We start from the raw sequence: 18,736 nt of genomic DNA, 5'->3' as shown, positions 1-18,736 counted from the left end.
AATCTGAAATAAAGAACTCTACCACACTTTTTCTATTCTTCCTTCACTATTAGATAGCTACACGGATGAAAGTAAGGACTTTTCCTTTGCAAACGCAGTGTGTAAGTATAACTCGGTTTGGGATTTCCCAAATAGCCTGAAGGAATATCTTAAAGATACAGATACAATAAAAGTTTATTTCATGCTAACTTACAGACTATGAATGAGGGACTGGGGGGGGATCCAAACATTCGTTCTGCCTGCTGCTTAAAAGCACTGAATTCTTTAAGTCTACAAGCAAGATAAAAGCAGCCCTACGCAGATTTACTGGGCTTTTGAGTCATACTCTTTAAATTGATTTACACCTCTTGTGCACATGACACGGCACAAAGATACTGCCTGTTTTATAGCTGCTAAAGCTGAGACCCAGAAGGGGCTGTAACACTCATGAACATGAAAATTCCAACTTTACTAAGTATTGTTTATTTACAACTTCACTTGCTCTGTAATCATCACAGATGTGCTAGTGCTGTAACAAATCCATTAGAATAGATTCATTAACGGTGACTCCTGTGGCAAGAGATTACTGGTCAAAAGAAAAAACAGGCTTGTTACTAATAGTTAATTTTGCGTGTTATGTTGGGGTTAGGTAGAAGCAATCTTCTAAGAGCTTTTCACTTGTTTAGACTAATACCTCTCTGTAAGAAATTCCAGTATGAACGGCAGATGGTACAGAAAGAGTTTAATTGCTGGTGCATTAATATTGAATAGTGAAGACAAATAATACTTAGCACTTACTCAACATTTCATCCGAGGATCTTGAGTGAGTTCATGAATGAAATCTGTTTTCTCTGTCATTAATTACGGTGACTGTGGAGAGCAGCGGCATTATGTCTGCCACATCTCATGCCCTTTAATGGAATACACACCAAAAAAAAAACCAACTACTTTCATCAACACTTCAGATCATATCAGCATGTGCAAGTGCTGGCAGAATATCCATCTGATTAAATGTATTTTTCAATGGAGCTGTGTTTTGCACATGGTTGTGGGAAGAATGCACAGACCCAAATTAATGGAAGTGCCTGGTTAGCATCCAGCCAGTAGGTAAACCTGGGACTGGCCCTAGAGTCTTATCTTCTGGCTTCAAAATGAAAAATCACGTCTGTAATTTTCTATCTAAAAATAACAGCACGCTTAGGCAAGGGCTGAAATACCGGAGTGACAGGGACTGCATCCATGCTGCTCTGCAAGAGTTATGTTTCCTGCAAAACCTTGAAGAGTGCACCAGGCTTCATGAGCACAACCTGGCATGCTGCAGTGAGGGTGCAGCCCAGCAGGATCGCCAAGGAGGGCAAGAGGGGTGCTGGTCCCCAGCACCTACAAGAAAGCATTTCTGTGTGTGTGTGCTTGGAGTCAGGCTGGGTTTTGAAAGACAGGGTGTTTCCTTCCAGCTCCATAGTCTGCTGGGTGTTTGATCATCGCCCACTATCAAACGCTTAAAGCTTGGTCAGGTTATCAGCAGTAAATCACTTAAAAGACAAAAATAATCAGCTGCTCCCCCCAGGAGGCTGGCCCTGCTGGGAAGTGTTTATGGCCTTAAAGAATCCAAGCAATCCGTCACTCCTGCAGCACTCTGGTAGCCGAGCTGCAGATGCTGGCTGCCCCCTTCACTGGCCCCTTCACCCTCTTGGTGGCCTTTGTGGTTGCCCTGTGCTCAAAACACACAAACATCTGTTCTTCCTGCCTGGTGAATGATAAAAGGGGAGCCTGCCCCCACTCTTCCAGAGGAACCAACCTGGGCAGAAGGCCTGTCTACCCAGACCTGGTCTGAGCTGCATTTCCCCAGCCTTGCCTTGCTCTGCCTGCACCCATCTCAGCAGGAGCTTGGTGGTTGGCTGGGGGATCGGGGCCTTTTCTTCAGGAGTCTGAATGTCATGCTCTGCCAGCCTGGGATGGTACAGGTGAAGTGTCAAGGCAGAGTAGGGTAACAGCCTCCTGAGGCAAAAAGAAGTGGTGTGGAGAAGTGGCGGTGAGGAGAAATGGAGGTTCAGCTCTCTGCAGATCTCACACTGAATTAAAAACCTGGGGTAGGGCCCACGCTGCTGAATAAACCATGCCCAGTGCTCCAGCCCTCCCATCAGAGCCTCTACCAAGAAACAGCTACACAAACACAGCCCTCACCACCCTTTCATCACAGAGGTTTCAGTTTCCGGCTCCCAGTTTCACCAGATGGCCTCAACACACAGGCTGGTGCTTCAGGCTCTGGAACAGGTGCAGGTGGTGTCCCCAGCACATCCTATTGCTCAGCCTGCTGGCAGCTGAAAATCAAACTCAGGAGGACTCTCCCAAGAGGAGAACAGATGGCGATGCAGGCTGTGCAGCTGCTCCCAACAGGGACATTTACCTTCTGAAGCTGCTGGAAAGAGTGGTGCCACATCCACAGCTCTCTGCTGCCTCCCTGCCAGGAAAGACAACTCCTCAAGTGCTGGTGGTCAGAGTGCTTTTGCACCCTGAGTGTATTTGGACAAAAGCTGTACAACGTTCGGTAGCAGAGACCTATGCTGCCTCCCTCACTGCACTGCGTCTTTATTTCTGCAGCCAGAGAAAAGACCAGAGCAGAAAAAGCCACAAATGTAATTCTGAAGCAGCGCAGGGCTGAGTTTCTTCTCCCCTATTACATAAGTGCAGTCTGTGGGAAGGTTATCTGCCTTTTTTACAGGCCCCCACTCATGCAGCTACTGAGGCTGTAATGGAAGGCCTGTCACGGTAGTGGCCATGGCAGAAAATTGTGGTTTTGTTTAATATTAAGAAAGTTTTTGACTTGCCACAGACTGAAGGAGACTTCCACAACTACCTTGCATTAGTTGGGGAAGCCCAGGGAGACAGAGATATGCACTGTCCAGATGTTATAGTTAAGTCATTATTCACTTTTAGTTACTGAAGTATGCATAACAAGTGATGGCACCACTATTAAAATTCCCCTGAAACTCATTTTCTTGGGATAAATAACAAAAAGTGTCTAGCTGAATGGTCCACAAGGTGCTGGGATCATTCTGGGGAAGAAAAATGCCCAGCCAACAGCTGGTTCTGCAGGATGCTGGGGGTTGAAAAGTTTGTAACCCCTCCTACACTATCATCACGCTGGTTTCTGACCTATGATTCAACTGTTTCATCAGATTATTTCTTTTAGATCTGTTATCTCTAGCAAATAAAACTCAGAGACGAGCTATCTCCTCCCGGTGATTAAGTAATGACCACGATTGATTTTCTGGCTAATGATTATCCCAGATCTTTGGTCTCCTGTAGGCCTTGAAATCTGCCTCCTTAGGCTGCCAGCCTGCTGGGAGCAGGGTGGGGGCCACACCTGGTGGGGAACATGGAGCAGGTGGCAGCAATGTGGTGCCAGAAAGGTGGGGCTGGGCCTCAGACCATGCAAAGGCAAAGCAGCAAGGCTGGGACATGGGGCTGGAAGCACTGGGCTTCATGTGCAGCCTCCTGCCATCGCTGCCTTCTCCAGCAGCTGACATAAGTAAGGTTATTGCCTTCCTCACTTCCCTTGGCTTCTGCAGTTCCTGAAAAAACTCCCAACATTGTCTCTCTAATGTGAGTCGCATTATTTTTTTAATCTACAAATATTACCAATTGCCTCTTTCTTCTTTTCTTAATACAAAAATGAAAAAAAAAAAAAATGCAGAGCAAGGAATCCTGTACTTACAGCATGAGGTTTTAATTGGAGCCAAATCACGTCTCCCAGATGATGCATTGCACCTGATGTAACTCTCATCTGACAGCACAGCTCCTGCTGGCAAGGAGAGAGCTGCTCTTTGTTAAAGGGAACCCACCCTTTTGCTATTTATCATCCTGTGATACACCCAACACTTTGTCCTGCAGTCAGCTAGCTTGACTTGTGCAACGACAGGAAAGACAGAAGGCTTCTCAGAGACTTGAATCAGGGCTTCAGACAGATGCTGCCAAAACAGGAAAATTAAAGACAGGGACTTTCTTGTTACCTATCCATCCTGCCTTCGTTTTGTTCCTGTGAACAAGTTATATGCAAGCTCAAGTAAGGATCCCTACAAATAGTGGATTTTCCATACTGCTGCTAAGGAGTGGGGCTGTTTCTCCTCCCCATGCTCTGCCCAGCAGGATTAAAATATTTAGATTAATGAAAATCATCATTATTCAGAGTTCTTGAGGGATTTCAGGCATCTCATCAAACAAGCATGCAAATCAGGCTGAACATCAGGTGGCTGAGTGTATCTGCCCCCTTAGTCTCCTTTCTCCAATGTAGAAAACACAATAATGAGTAATGCTCATGGCATCCCTCAATGAGCTTCCTGTGCAGTGAACGAACTGCTGTAGCTGAAGCAGATAAAACACACTGGAGTGGGTAAAGACCTGGAGCAGCTCTCAAGGACATGCCCTAACCAAGGACAGGAGGATTGCTCTAACACTCCTGTTCTTTGGATTAATGAGCACCTAAATATTTGATGCCACATGAAACACATCCAAGCAGAGCGACCTCACAGCATTCTTGCAGCTCTTAGGATGTTCTCATGAAAGAAAGCAAAAATAGTGGAACTGAACACAGGTCTTCCCTCACATGAAGATTTCCCTTATTACTTGAATGGAGGTCATTATAAATCCTGCTCAGTTTTCTGGTTCATTCCGTTCATATTATTTCATAAAATACTTAGTGTGCAATAGTCATAGAGGTCTCTCTATGACACTCAGAAGCTGTCTGTTGGAGATATATAGTGATTTTTATAGAAAAAAAAAAAAAAAAAGCTGCCTTTAAGTCCTCATGCACTCAAGTTGTGCCCTCCTCCTTTCAAATCCAATAAAATCCCTGCAAAGTCTAAAAGTGTTTGAGCACCTGTTGAGCATAAAACCTGATGGCATTAGGTGCTGAGAAAGCAGCCACAGAAAAACCGGCCTCTTAATTTTTCCAGGCCACTGAAGGCATGCAGCTAGCTCTCCAGTGATAAGAAAGTCTTTTAGAGGAGATATTTAAGCAAATATTCTGCTAACAATTCTTGAGCATTCAGTGTTCCCTGAAGGACATGACTCAAATAGAAACACACCTGAGGTGACTGGTGTTAGGAGTAAGTTACAACCTAGCCAAGAAAACAATATGGGGTAGAAAGCTTTGGAGCAGTGATGTTCTCTATAAACACGGTTTTATGTTCTTACAAGTTGACTTATTGCATCAGCTGAAGTTTGGGATTAGTGGAGAAGGACATTATGACTGTAAGTGATGGCACGAAGGAGGACATAGGCTGTTCTTTTAAAAGTTATTTCTGGAAGGGGATGTGCTGAATGCAGCTCTAAATCTGAGCATACAAAACTATCATCTGCTGTGCGTTAGAGGGGGGAAAAAAACACGCACAAAAAAAACAAAAACAAAAAAAAAACCACAAAAACATTCTGTGAGGAATGTGTGCTGCCCTGGGAGGAATTTCTACCACAAATAACAGCATTTAGTGTGAGTGGGGCTCACTGCAGTGAGAGCCTCCTCCGGAAGGCCTCATGGCTCAGACAGCTCTTTCTTTCTCTTCTACATATACCTTTTCCTGCTGTGCTCTAAAGCAGATTAAGGGATTAAGAAGAATTGCAATACTCTCCTGTGCCGTCCCCTTGACGGCTCTGTGCTGCTTTGTTTAGAGTTTGACAGCCTGAGCTATCTGAGTGCATTAGGTTTGTGGAGCGTTAGGAAAGAGATCCAGGCTTTCAGAGAGAAGGGAAACTGCCTTCAGCATTTATTTTTCTTTTTTTTTCTTTCCACCTTGGTGACTGTACAATTCTTAGTTTTTTTATGGCTGGCTCAGTCTGACACAACAGATAACCTTCTGAATCACAGGAACAAATGAATGCGTGGCATTTTCCCTAGTGTAACTGAAAAAAGAATCGGTTCATTACATTTATTACCAGTGGATGAGCAGCTAGTTCCTTAGAAACACCATCAGCTTACCGTGTTTCTTTAAACAGAACCATTAACATCATTCTTTCTGGACAGAAAAGCAAGAAGCCCGAACCCAAGGGAAAAGCCCCTGAAGCCCTGAGCTGGTCCGGCCTCTGAGCGCGCAGCAGAGCCCATCATAGCTCCAGCTCCTGCCTGCCCAGGCACAAAGATCGAAGAAAAGGCATTTCCCTGAGCAAAACTATTGGTAGGAGCTGGAGGCCTGGAGGGCCTCCGACCAGCAGGTGGCAGCCTGCTGCTGCTGCTGCACCTCCCTGCCGGCAAAACGCTGGGTGGCAACGGGCTGGGGGAGGGTTAGCCAGACCACGGGGATGAATGCATTGATTTTTGGTTCAGTCAGAAAGAAGTCATTAACTGGCATTGAAATGGAACCAGGGGTGCTTGATAAAGCCCAAGGGGATAAAGAGCTCCTGGACTGCAACATAGCCTCTGCTTTCTTGTGTTTCATTTTATGTCAGTAGCCAAGAACAATTTCCCACCTTTGTCCCTGATCTCTTAAGCAAGATATTCTCTGAAAACACATCGCTATTTTTTTTTTGTTGTTCTCAAAGCACAAATCATTTGGGATGGACTTATGGCATTTTCCTTTCACAAATTATGAGATTTTCTTTAGTGAAAAGAAAATCACAACTCTGACAAATGGAATTGCAGCTAACAAAGGTTGCCCTAGGGAAGCAAAGAGTTTTCTTACTGCTCCTGTCATCAAGTAATTCCAGAGCAAAGACTCCAGCAGCAGCTCTCCATCCCCCCTTCCTTCACTCTTCTGCCCCTTGTCTGTGCATAGCTTTACACTGAGGCAGCACTGCAATGTGCTGGGCTGCTCCAAGCAATTGGCAAAGCTACCGGTGGAAAAAAAGACATCCCATCATCCCAGGTCAGAGTGTGATGGTTTCTGTTTGACTCATCCTAGTTTGAAAGGAGCAACTCATCAGTGACACCTTTAGAAAAGAGGCCTATCATGGTCCATGCTTTCTTCATCATGGCTTACTTCATATTTTCTTCTGTATGTAGGCATAGGCACCAAGACAGTCTGGCCATTCCTTTTCCTTCTGAGCAAAGTTCAGTCTGGGATGTTAAATGAGTGAAACTTACCTTAAGCTGGAGTTCTGTATTTAATTGTGGCAGGCATATAGGGAAATTACAAGATCAAGGACAGTCCAACTTGTATTCTAGACCTCTAACCAACTTGTTGCCTTTCTCTGGACACGCTCCAGGGCCTCAGTTTCTTTACTGTAGTGAAGGGCCCAAAACTGAACATTATTGCAGACTCACCAAAGCTGAGTACAGCAGGATGATCACCTCCCTAGTTCTGCTGGCTACACTATTTCTGATGCAAGCCAGGATGTCACTGGCCTTCTTGGCCACCAAGACGAACTCATGGTTTATGTTCAGCCAAGCATCCACCTACACCCCCAGACCCTTTGCCACCCTTTTACATAGTCTTCCAGCCACTCTGCCCCAGGCCTATATCATTGCATGGGGTTGTTGTGACCAAAGTGTAGGACCCCGCATTCGGTCTTGCATCTCATTGGCCTCAGCCCAGCTATCCAGCCTGTCCAGATCCCTCTGTAGGGCCTTCCTACCCCCAGGCAGATCAACATGTCCTCCCGCCTTGGTGTCATTTGCAAACTTACTGAGGGTGAACTAGATGATCTTAAAGGTCCCTTCCAACCCAAACCATTCTGTGATTCTACAATGTGGATTTCTTGGGTCCCAAAAAAGTAGATTTCGACTACCCTAGTCAAAGATGGAGTTCAGACTGGAGATGACAAGTCACAAAGCCTGTAGGATGACTGTAGGAGTGAAAAGAGAAAGTGCTCTATTTTTGGAGGGTATTTTTCCTCCTTCCAGAACAAATTCAGACAAAGGATCCTACATTATTTTTATTTTTTTTTAAACAAAAGTGGACTGTTCACGTGGGCAGCAGCCAAAAGCAGAGGCTGCACATCACTCAGAAATACATGCTGCTCTTCCTGCTCTTTCTCTGCTTTCCTCCATGTCCATATTTCAAATGCTGGAGCAGTCCCTGAACACTGCTGTGACAAAGTCAGTTGTACTTATTCAGAATGAAATCCCCAAAAGCTGTGTCACAGAAGTGGGCAACAGAAGAGACTCTGACCAGGAAGAAAGATAGGGAGATGCCTCCTGTTCTCATTCATGGTGCTGTGCAGAGCACAGCTGGCTGCTAAGAATGAGGAGAAATGAAAACTAATTCAAGAGGCCCATAACACGCATAGGAAAAACTTGTTCTAGGGTAGGAAATGCAAAGTGAATGTTTGCCTTGTGCTTAACCAGCTGCACTAGCACATCGTAATAAGAGGAGTTCCCAGTTTTGGATTTATTCCTCTGGTTGCCACCAACTCTGTTAAGTGGCTGCTGAAACTCAATTCAGCAAAGCCAGAATAGTTACCTCCAAAGATAAATTGAACCCAAAGCTATGGCAGAGGCAGGCAGCAGAACTGCACAAGCTATTCAGAAAAAAAAGGTGCATTTTTGTTCACTCTAAAATCTCTCAAACACATGCACACAAAGTCTCCTCTGCAAGGTATTCTAGCAGGGTACCCATAAAGAATAAGGTACTGAACAGGCATATGGGCAGCACGTGTTGAACGTCAGCTTAAAACACAGAGACTTCAGCCTTATTTTTTCTAGAGTTCCCACTTCCCTGGTAGGCTTGACCATAAAAGACCCAGCTGATAATTAACCCCCCTTCCCATTCTTTTTCTGTTCTAACCAGTTGTGCAGCTTCCTGATTTTTCCATGCATTTTCCATTGGTTCCCCCTAAGTAAATTTTTGTTAGGCTTTAACGTTAGTTTAACATTTAGTAATTCCTTGACCACTTGGGTTTGTTTCTTCCTTCCCTTTCTGAAGCTTCTTGAGCACTTTTGCTTGAGAGAGTGGAATTGTGTTGGCTGGGAAAAGAGAAATAGAAATAGGAAATTTCTCAAAGATGTAAGCAAGTAGGAGACCTCTGAAAGATCTGAACTCTCTAACCCATTTTACTCACTCCATCCCATTTTCTCCTGAACGCAACCATTCAGAAGAGTACGATCTTACTCTCTGAGACCTCCAAATAGCAGAGACCATCCACACAATCCATCAGGATGAGCCCACCTTGGATACTGAGGCTGCTCAGGACCTGAACAGGCCCCAGGGACAACAGATCTATGGAGGGGTGAAGGTGGAGTAGGGGCATGGTAATGAAAAATCAGTTCTCAAGTAAGTAAATGAAATGTGTAATTACACAAGAGCACTGAATAGAGATTTCTGTTAATCTGTGATCCCATAATCTGCTTTCGTTGCCACTTAGCAACAGAATCGCAAATTGAGGACAAAAAGCCAGTGTGACTTAACATTCCTCTTTTTGTTTGGAAGATGGGAAAAAAGGTCCCCCAGCAGGCAGAGCAGCATTTTCAGGTGCAGGCTGTATTGTGTGTTTCATCACTATTATGCAGAAACCTGAATTCCAATTTGCCTAAAGTCCAGCTCTGCTGGGCAAATAAAATTCTTTATAACAATTAGGAAGCTTTTATTGCCAAAACATGGGATTAATTCAAACAAATATATCCATGGACTAGTGGTAAGGTCATATACTGTAAGCAGGAGGAACATGGAAGGGGCTTGTACTAGAAATTTATCTTTATTGGCCAACAGCAACCCTCACACCTCCCACATCTGTGGGATGCAGGATGCCACAGGGATGTTAGGGGAATGGTGCAGGAGGGCATCACCCTGTGGCCTCGGACTCTATCCAGGGCAACTGGCCTTCATCATCCTACCCACACCCAGCAGTGCTAGCCTACCTCAGCCCTTTCCTAGACTCAGCTGTTCTCTTGACTGGCACAGAAAATTCTTTACATCTCAGCCTGTTTTTCTGTTCTCCTTCATACCTCTTTTTTTTTTTTTTTTTTGTCTTCTTACCTTTTTACTGCCACTGTGCTTTTTTGCTAATGGGCCTGGAGCAGCCACACAAGCTGAGATCTTTTGCAATGTTTCTATGGATCTGGTCCAATGAGGCAGGCAAAAGACATGCTGTGATCTGCCTGGGAGCCAGGTTCGGGCCATTTTTGAGCAGTTGGTAGGACAGTATGCCCTGTTTGCTCTTCAAACCAGGGGCAGATTCTCCCTCATAGTCCAGCTCAGATGTCTGTTTCATTGCACATGGCTTGGTACTCAGAGACAAGGCTCCAGTAACAACAGCTGCTTCCCACCTTAAGCACTGTGCTCCTCCTGCAGTACTGCAGGAGGGATAGGCTTCTGTACCCACAGTGTTGACTAGAACTGGAGAAGAGTGGGGAGGTATCCCAGTCAAAGGGCAACAGAATAAACAGTCAGAATGAAAGTTTCGTTTAATATTTACATTTAAAAGGATTAACTTTCACCAGGTTTGTTTATCTTTTGTCAAGGACATGTTTGCTTTTATTTCTTTTTCATTTTTACAGTACTGTTTTGCTCCAAGACTGAACAGCCAAGACCTTCTTTTTATGCCAGACACATTCACCCTGTTTAACCTACAACACAACTCTCATCCAGATTTCACAGTCCAAACTAACCATGAAGGCGTATGTCCGGCCATTGGGATTACAAAAAGTCATGGGTTCCAATCAGAAAGGAGATAAGAGACTGATGAATGGGAAGGACAGAACTGGGAACTCTGCTCCTTTGCCTCTTCCTCTTTGAGGCAGTTGGACAAAAGAGACAGCCAGAGGAATTCTGGCTTTTCAAACAGCCCAGGGTATGGTTTCACAAAGCAAACGCACCTGTAGACGTTACTGGAGTACACAGGGATGTCTGCAAGAAGTAACCACACCATCCACAAGCCTACTCTATGCAGTCTGTCATGCATACCACTTCAAGCAAGAGGGAAAAAAAACAACCCTCTAATAAGCCATTTATATGTGCTTTTAAGCATTTTTTTTTCCCGACTTCTGCATGCCAACTCTTCATTTTCAAAAAAAAGACAAATTGCTCAAAAGAAAGGAGTGTGACAAGCAATTACTCTCTTCTGCTATTTACAGCCTTCCTCATACAATGGTAAAAAGGAGCAAAAATAGTACATGTTCCTCTTTTTATATGACTCTCTGTAATTTGTGGAGGAAGTTCAATAGACCCATCAAGCTGATACTAATAAAGAAACGATCTACAGTTCTGTCTGTAGTCAAATATTCCCCAGCTAACAGTTGTAGACTGGTGTGCTGGTATTATTTGCTGTTTTTTTCCCATTGTAGGCTATGCTTCTTTCATCATTATTTCAAGATCTAAAGCACCTACCTGCAGAGTATCATCTTAAAGAAATGGCTCAAATTAGCTTCTTCCCTGTCACCCAGCACCCAATAACAGACAATATCAAGTTCACAGCAAATCATAGAATTGTTTGAGTTTGAAGGGACTTTAAAGGTCATCTAATCCAACTCCCCTCAATGAACAGGAACACCTACAAGCTACATCAGGTTGCTCAGAGCCCCATCCAGCTTGAGCTTGGATGTCTCCAGGAATGGAACATCCATCACCTCTCTGGGCAACCTGTTCCAGTGCCACGCTACTTTACAATAAGTAGTAAAAAACTTCTTCCTTATATCCAATCTAAATCTTCTCTCTTCTAGTTTGAAACCATTTCCCCTTGTCCTATCACAATAGACCCTGCTAAAGTGTCTGTCTTCTTCTTTCTTATAGCTCCCCTTTACATACTGAAAGGTTGCTATTAGATCTTCCCAGAGCCTTCAGTCATCAGTATAAAGCAGTAGTCAGTAGTGTAGAGAAGTCTTAAACAGAGGACTGAGGGAATCTTTTAGATTGAATGAGGGAAAGCAGAATACAGATATCGTCCAGATAAGTCTCTTGTCCTCTGTGTTGATGAAGAATGCTAACTGGCAAGAATGGATAAGGATTTCAACCTGACACTTCAAAACTTTTTGAGGGTTCCAAGGGATCCAAAGGACTTTTGGCTACACTTGACAGTTACTTAAGGCAGTGTGAGAACATAAAATGTGCTAACTATTCTGCTAGTTGTGGACAAGCTTTCAGCCTCACCGCTTTCTATGGTCAAAATAAAAGAGGATTAAAATTCCTTTGAAACACATTCAGAGGGGAAAATCACAGATGAAGAGGATTAAATTAATTTAGTTTACCAGCACATAAGTTCCCTAAGCTAGTTTCCTGTGGCTGTGATGTTATGTGCTTGTGATGGAGCTTCGGGAAAACACAGAGTGCTTTGCACTTCATTGTGTATCAGCAAAGGGATGTACACGGTGAGTAGCACCCACCAGTTGCCTCTGGGCTATGCAGGAACACTGGAGATGTCCAGAGCAAGAGTGATCCATGACCTATAGCCTTGTCTGTGTTGCTAAAGGGGACAGTACAGCAACCACAGTCTGAACAAGAAGGACTTCCAGGTCTTCTTGGATGACTTTACTAAAGTGACACTGAGTTCTTCAGATATTTTAAAAGAACAAACTCAACTTCTGAAGGAAAAAAAATGTCCCTTGTTTTGTTTAAGCAAAACAAACAAAACCTTGGCGTGTTTCATTGGTAGGTCCTACAGTACAATCTGCATTACAGAATTTATAGATTTTAGAGTCAAGCAAAAAGGGGTTATACTGAAGTTACTGACATATAGCATTCAATGAACAACATTTAACATCAAGTGACCTTTGAACAGCTCTGCTTCTAGATCAAATTGCTGCAAGAAAGAAAAATGAGCCTTCAGAGAAAATTACTAGAGATCTCCATGTCTCATGAGAGCAGTCAATGGGAATAAGACCCCAAGATAGCCCCATGCTCACCCAGTGCTGCAGATCACTCTACTTGCACTGTAGTTTTATACACAATATTTAAAATCACTATGTGGACTCACATTCCTTAAGCAAGATGTTGGAGCCTGGAACTAAAACTGTCTGCCTCTCTGACTTGGGCACAGGTCATCATTTCATATCTCTAGCAGATATCTGACTGCCTGCTATTCTTTTGCTCCCTGGGTATTACATCCTTCATGATGCTCTGGCAGTCAAAGGTGAAAGGTGGCTTCAGTTCTGTTTGCTTTTGTTCTGAACATGGAGCATGCCTCTGCTTCATTATTCTTACTGATAAAGAATCCTTGGATGTAGAGTAAAATGGAACTTTTTCTCAGCAATGGTACGTGGCTGTACCAAACACTGTGCAGACCAAGAAAAACAAGGTATACATTCCGCAGGAAGAACAGGCACAGACGCAGATCAGAGATGAAATGCATAACCCAAATGCATTTCAGACTTGTAATTGCTGTGATTGTGAATTTAGAGAAGTGGTGCAACAGCCATACCTATAAATAAATTGAAGCCTCAGCAGCTGTGTACTTTATTTATGTGCTACAGGAAGTGTTCTGAATGCAGCTTAGAGATGGTTTGTCCTTAGCAAGGGTTATGCGGAACTACTGACAAGCTTGCACTCTAAAAACTTGAGCATGTATGTGCTACTGGATTAGAATTTGGTCTCCCAACTTGGCTGGCAGTTGGTAAAGAGGTTATAAGCACCAGACTGAAAACATGAATATGTAGCATCTGTTGGTCCATTTAAAATGGCAATCTGTGTTTGCACTGATGTGGAATATACAGCACTTCATGCTGAATGTCCAAGGGAAAATAAATTGTGTTTACACATGTTGGCAGTGATAGGACAAGCGGGAATGGTTTTAAGCTCAAGGAGGGAAGGTTTAGATTGGATGTCAGGGGGAAATTATTTACAGGGAGAGTGGTGAGGTGCTGGAACAGGCTGTCCAGAGAGGCTGTGGATTCTCCATCCCTGGAAGTGTTCAAAACCAGGTTGGATGGAGCCTTGGGAAGCCTGGTCTAGTACCAGATTGGGAAGTTAGTAGCCCTGCATGTGGCAGGGGGATTGGAACTTGATCCTTAGGGTCCGTTCCAATCCAAGCCATTCTATGTTTCTATGATTCTATATGAAGACATACACAAGCTGTATTGCCCTTACAGTGTATCAAGCCATGCTAACTCATGTAACCCACATTTCCAAGTAGGTACAAATGACTTTTGTCCTGCTTTGTATAAAACTATCACAGTTTACTGGCAGCTTGGGCACTGGAATGGGCTGCCCAGAGAGGTGATGGAGTCACCAATCCTGGAGGCATTGGAGGAACATTTAGACATTGTGTTGAATGGCATGGTTTAGTGAGAACTATTGGTGATAGGTAGACGATTAGGCTGGATGACCTTGTAGATCTTCTCCAATCTTGGTGACCCTATGATTCTATGATTCTATGAATCCCAAAGCTACTCATTATTTTTGCAGTATTCCTTCAGCCCGTATTTCCCATCTTACTCAAAGAGTTAGCTTTCTGCTAACTGTCTGCTGCAGTTAGAGACAGCTTTTCACTCAGGTAAGCCTATTTAGGAGCAGTGACTGACCTCCAACAGCTATCAGCTCTTTTTCTTTCCTTTTCTTCTGCTTACGCATCATGCTGTTGCTGGTTCTGCAGCACTAGAATAGTGAAGTCCATGAAAGAAACAGTCACCCAGTTTATGAGACAAATTGGGCAGGTCTACAGGAGGATTAAAGGGGCTGGGCAGCCCAGGACTCAGACTACAGGCATGGTATGCACTCCAGGTATACTTCACCTCAAAGCTCCATCCAGAGGAGTCCATGTGATGATCTCTCTACATTGATCTCCACTAAAGAAAAAACTGAGTAATTTAAATGACACTGCAGGACAATTAAGCATTGACCAATGGCTAGTTTGGCTCTGTGCAAATTTGAAGAAGCTTTTGAAGAGCCTACCCAGGTGGACCTGCATGCTAGAAAAACAGGCATTTCCACACATCTATTTGTATTCAGGTACCAGAATGAAGTGTCTGGGAATAAAGCCTTAGACTCAGCATTTTACAATCTTAAACAGCAAGATGCAGAACAAAGTACACAGCTGTAATAGCTGACACAGGACCTTCAGTAAATATATAGGTAAGCTAAGAAAAGATTATCATTTAACTCTACAGAATCTTTCTAATGATCATAGTAGGTATGGGGAAGATTTTCACTGTCACCAGTGATCCATAATTTGTGGAGATTCCCTTAAAAATTTAGCCCTGCAAAGGCACTGTGAAATTCATGTTCTCTGTTATTGCTTTTTATGCTATTAAAAACACTTGCTTCCTATTGTGGATTTCCTGTGTACCTCTTACTGTAAGGAGGGGACAAAAATAAATGAACAACTTTCACCATTTTGCTAACAAAGAAACTGAGCTTTAAAAAACATTGATCTCGTGGCAAGTTCAAAGCATTTTTCAGCATTACAAGAGGCTAAGGCACCAGGGTTGGCGCAAGAATTATGAAGTTAGTTTTGTGTGTAAAATGAGATGGGGTTTATTTTTGCAATTACTTGTCTAGACTGATGGATTGGTATGTAAGCATGAATACATACTGAAGTTGAAGAACAGAAGCTTGTTTTAGAGGAAACTAACAAATTAGCACTGATCAATGCCCAGCCACCTTTGGAGCTGAAACACTTCAGAGTGAAAGCTTGCTCTGATGAGAAGGTGTGAGGTGAATTCAGAAATCACAAATGCCCCAGAGCAAGCATCATCTACTTAGATGTTTCAGTTTTTTAGACATTGGGCTATGTCCAAGGAGCATCCTGGGATGTAACCTGGATATGACCAAAAACTGGGACTTTTTACCTGAAACTTAACCCAACACATCTGTCATCTAAGTCATTTGCTAACAGAATAATTGTGTTTCATGTAGTGTATAAGGTAAGAATGATTTTCTTATTTTTGTATTTCAGAGCAGTAATATTTCCTTCCCACTTAATGACCCAGTGTTAGGAACAAGGTAATTGGAGAATGATCATTAAAACTCTAAACATAAACACATTCCCTATACAGAATCAAAATGTACAGCAGACTAACAAACATGCACTCAGCAAGCACATCTGAACTCACACTATTTTTAAAGCAATTCTTTGAAAACTCAGACTCATGCATGAATCTCTCTGAGCACATTTTTTAATCAGCAAAGTACTATTCCTGGCTCTGCAGAGTGGAAAAATGGTGCATCATTAGCAAATAACAAAATCAGTGGAAAATCTCTCGTTGATCCCAGCAGCACCCTAATGTGCCAGAGTTCAGCCACAGCAACTCACTGGCAGATGCCTGGAGTAAAACCTGTTCACAGAGAATCACAGGCATACAGAGTCTATTTTCCTTTTAGAATAGTGGCCCTGCTAATAGTCCTTGACTCAGTTCAGTCACAGAATCACAGAATGGCCAGGGTTGGAAGGGACCTCAAGGATCATGAATCTCCAACCCCCCCCACCACAGGCAGGGCCACCAACCTCCACGTTTAATGCTAAACCAGGCTGCCCAGGGCCCCATCCAACCTGGCCTTGAACACCTCCAAGGACGGGGCATCCACAACCTCTCTGGGCAGCCTGTTCCAGTACTTCACCACTCTCTGGGTAAAGAATTTCCCCCTGATGTCCAACCTAAATCTCCCCTCCCTCAACTTAGAACCATTTCCCCTTGTCCTAGAATGTTCAGGCAAACTTAGTCAAGAAGTAAATCTTAGGTCTTTTCCTCTTAAGTACTAATGGAAAGTAACCCCAGAAAAGTGGGGCAGGAAAAAGTGCCATACTGAAATCTCTATACTATAGACTCCTTTTTTTTTTTTTTTTTTTTTTTTTTTAAGAAAAAATGCTAGGGAAATTTATCCAGATTACCATCAGCCCCTTTCCTCCCAGTATCAAACGAGTAGCTTACAGTACTTGATGCTCAAAGTCAGCAGTACCATCCTGTCTGAACATTATGCCATGTAGAAACAGTTGGCTTACTAAATAAAATCAAACAGAAGAGAACGGAGCAGAGAGGAAAGAGATTATCTGTGTAAAATAAACATAACTGTACGAGACTATGCAGAAGAGAGAGAAAGGTATACTGCAAAGCAGTTGGAAAAAGCCTTGACACAAACAAAAGTATTAGTGGGACATGTTTGTTCTTGACCTGAACGCTGTAAAGCTTCCAAGCAGGGAACACGCTTTCTCTAAAAATAGGCATTAATTCTAATTCTTCAGAGATGAGCTTCAATTGATTTGGAATTCAGATAAGCTTTAGAGTATTTACATATTTGAGGATTATCTAATTTTTTTCCACAGCTGGGGGTGTCTCATACCTCTTGGTTTCCATAGGATCATGGTTACTGTGTACACTAGGGACTCTGCCTTTCTCTCCTTCAGCTTTCTAATCACTCTGCACGTTTCTTCCTTACTCTGGGTTCTGAGTGCCCTTCAGTCCCAAATAGCCTCTTTCTGTTTCCATGTTAGCTACATAACCCTACTTTTTCTTCCACACTAGGATTTCTAAATGTCTTTCTTTCGAGGTGTCTTCAGTGATTGCATTTACTCTCTCCCTGCAGTAGGGCTTTTATGCTACTGCCCCATGCCTAAGGTTCTGTGTTGCACCCCTTTTCTTGTGGCACATACCCTGCTAGCGGAGGCTCTGGGTATTGCTCACCAATCTCTTGCTCTTCCCTACTGCTTCAGAAGTCTGTTTGCTCTTAGCCCTGCTTGCTCCTCAATGTTCAGTTCTTTTCATTTCCCTTATAAGCTGCTCCTCAATGTTCTTTTCATTTCCCTTATAAGCTGAAAAATATTCTGCTTATAAACTTCAGACTCCCATTACAGAGAGAGGATGTAGATACGATAGACAACAGTCAGTCATCACTTTCAGATGTTCAGCACTTACTCATCTCCTTTTTCCTTCTTACCCCTTACAGTCAAGTGTTTTGATTCTTGCTCAAGGTAGTAAGATTTCATTCACTGAGGTGGGTAAATTCTATAAAATGTTAGAGCTCAGTTGGATGCAAATGTCAAAATCTCTCCCAGTAGAAACACACACGAACCTGGATGACAGCAATTTTCCAGCCATGTCCTTTAAGAACTACCCCTCCCTTCTCCTTTTAAATCCAGCCAAGTAGGAGCCTCTATCTGTTGGGGTTTTTTTTGTGTCTTCATTTCTTGTCACTCCAAGCAGATGCGTTTTTCTTTCATTAATATTTCTATATATATATATATATATATATATATATTCCAGAAATTCCCATGCATTTTACCAAAACTATTTCACTTGCAGTATTTGTATCGATACTGCAAGAGAAGGAGGAAGGACTGACTATCATTCGATTCACTAGTCTATATTAATTTTAAATTAGGTTTAAATGGGGTTTTAATAGAATTTTGTGTAAGTTCTAGATGTTCAGTGACCTTCCAGATTGGAGGAATATTAAAGGTGTTTACCTTTTCAAAGAGAATCACAAAGACACAAGAGTTTATTTTCCTTTCAGAATGGTGGCCCTGCTAATAGTCAAAGAATCCCTATTTAAATTATGGATGGGATGGGAAGAGTCAAAAAAAAAAAACAACAAAAAACCAAAAACCAAAACCAACCTGTAATGGAAGGAGGAGAAAAAAAATAAAGTAAAAATAATGTTTGGAATTTTCTATGCTTATTTCATCTGCTTCAAAAACCAGCTACCAAAAGGTCGTTTTATAAGAGGAAACTAAAATAGATTATACAGACAGATGAAATATACTGTCCTTTTAGACCTAGTTTTTCAGAAACTCTTATCTTGCAGTAAAACCTAGTAAAAATGATTATTTTTTTTAAAGTCATTCTCCCACAAGAAGGAATTCTATGTTCAATTAGGCTCATTAGCTCCTTGGCATTTTTCCCTTGCAGAAAAGCAGATAGCAAATGAGAGGAAAGTCTTTTTTAATTAAAACACAGATCATTTAT

Source organism: Tetrao urogallus (assembly GCF_951394365.1).
Source record: "Tetrao urogallus genome assembly, chromosome: 3".
Classification (NCBI taxonomy): Eukaryota; Metazoa; Chordata; class Aves; order Galliformes; family Phasianidae; genus Tetrao; species Tetrao urogallus.
The sequence above is the reverse complement of the archived record's forward strand: the minus strand, read 5'-3'. Positions refer to the sequence as shown.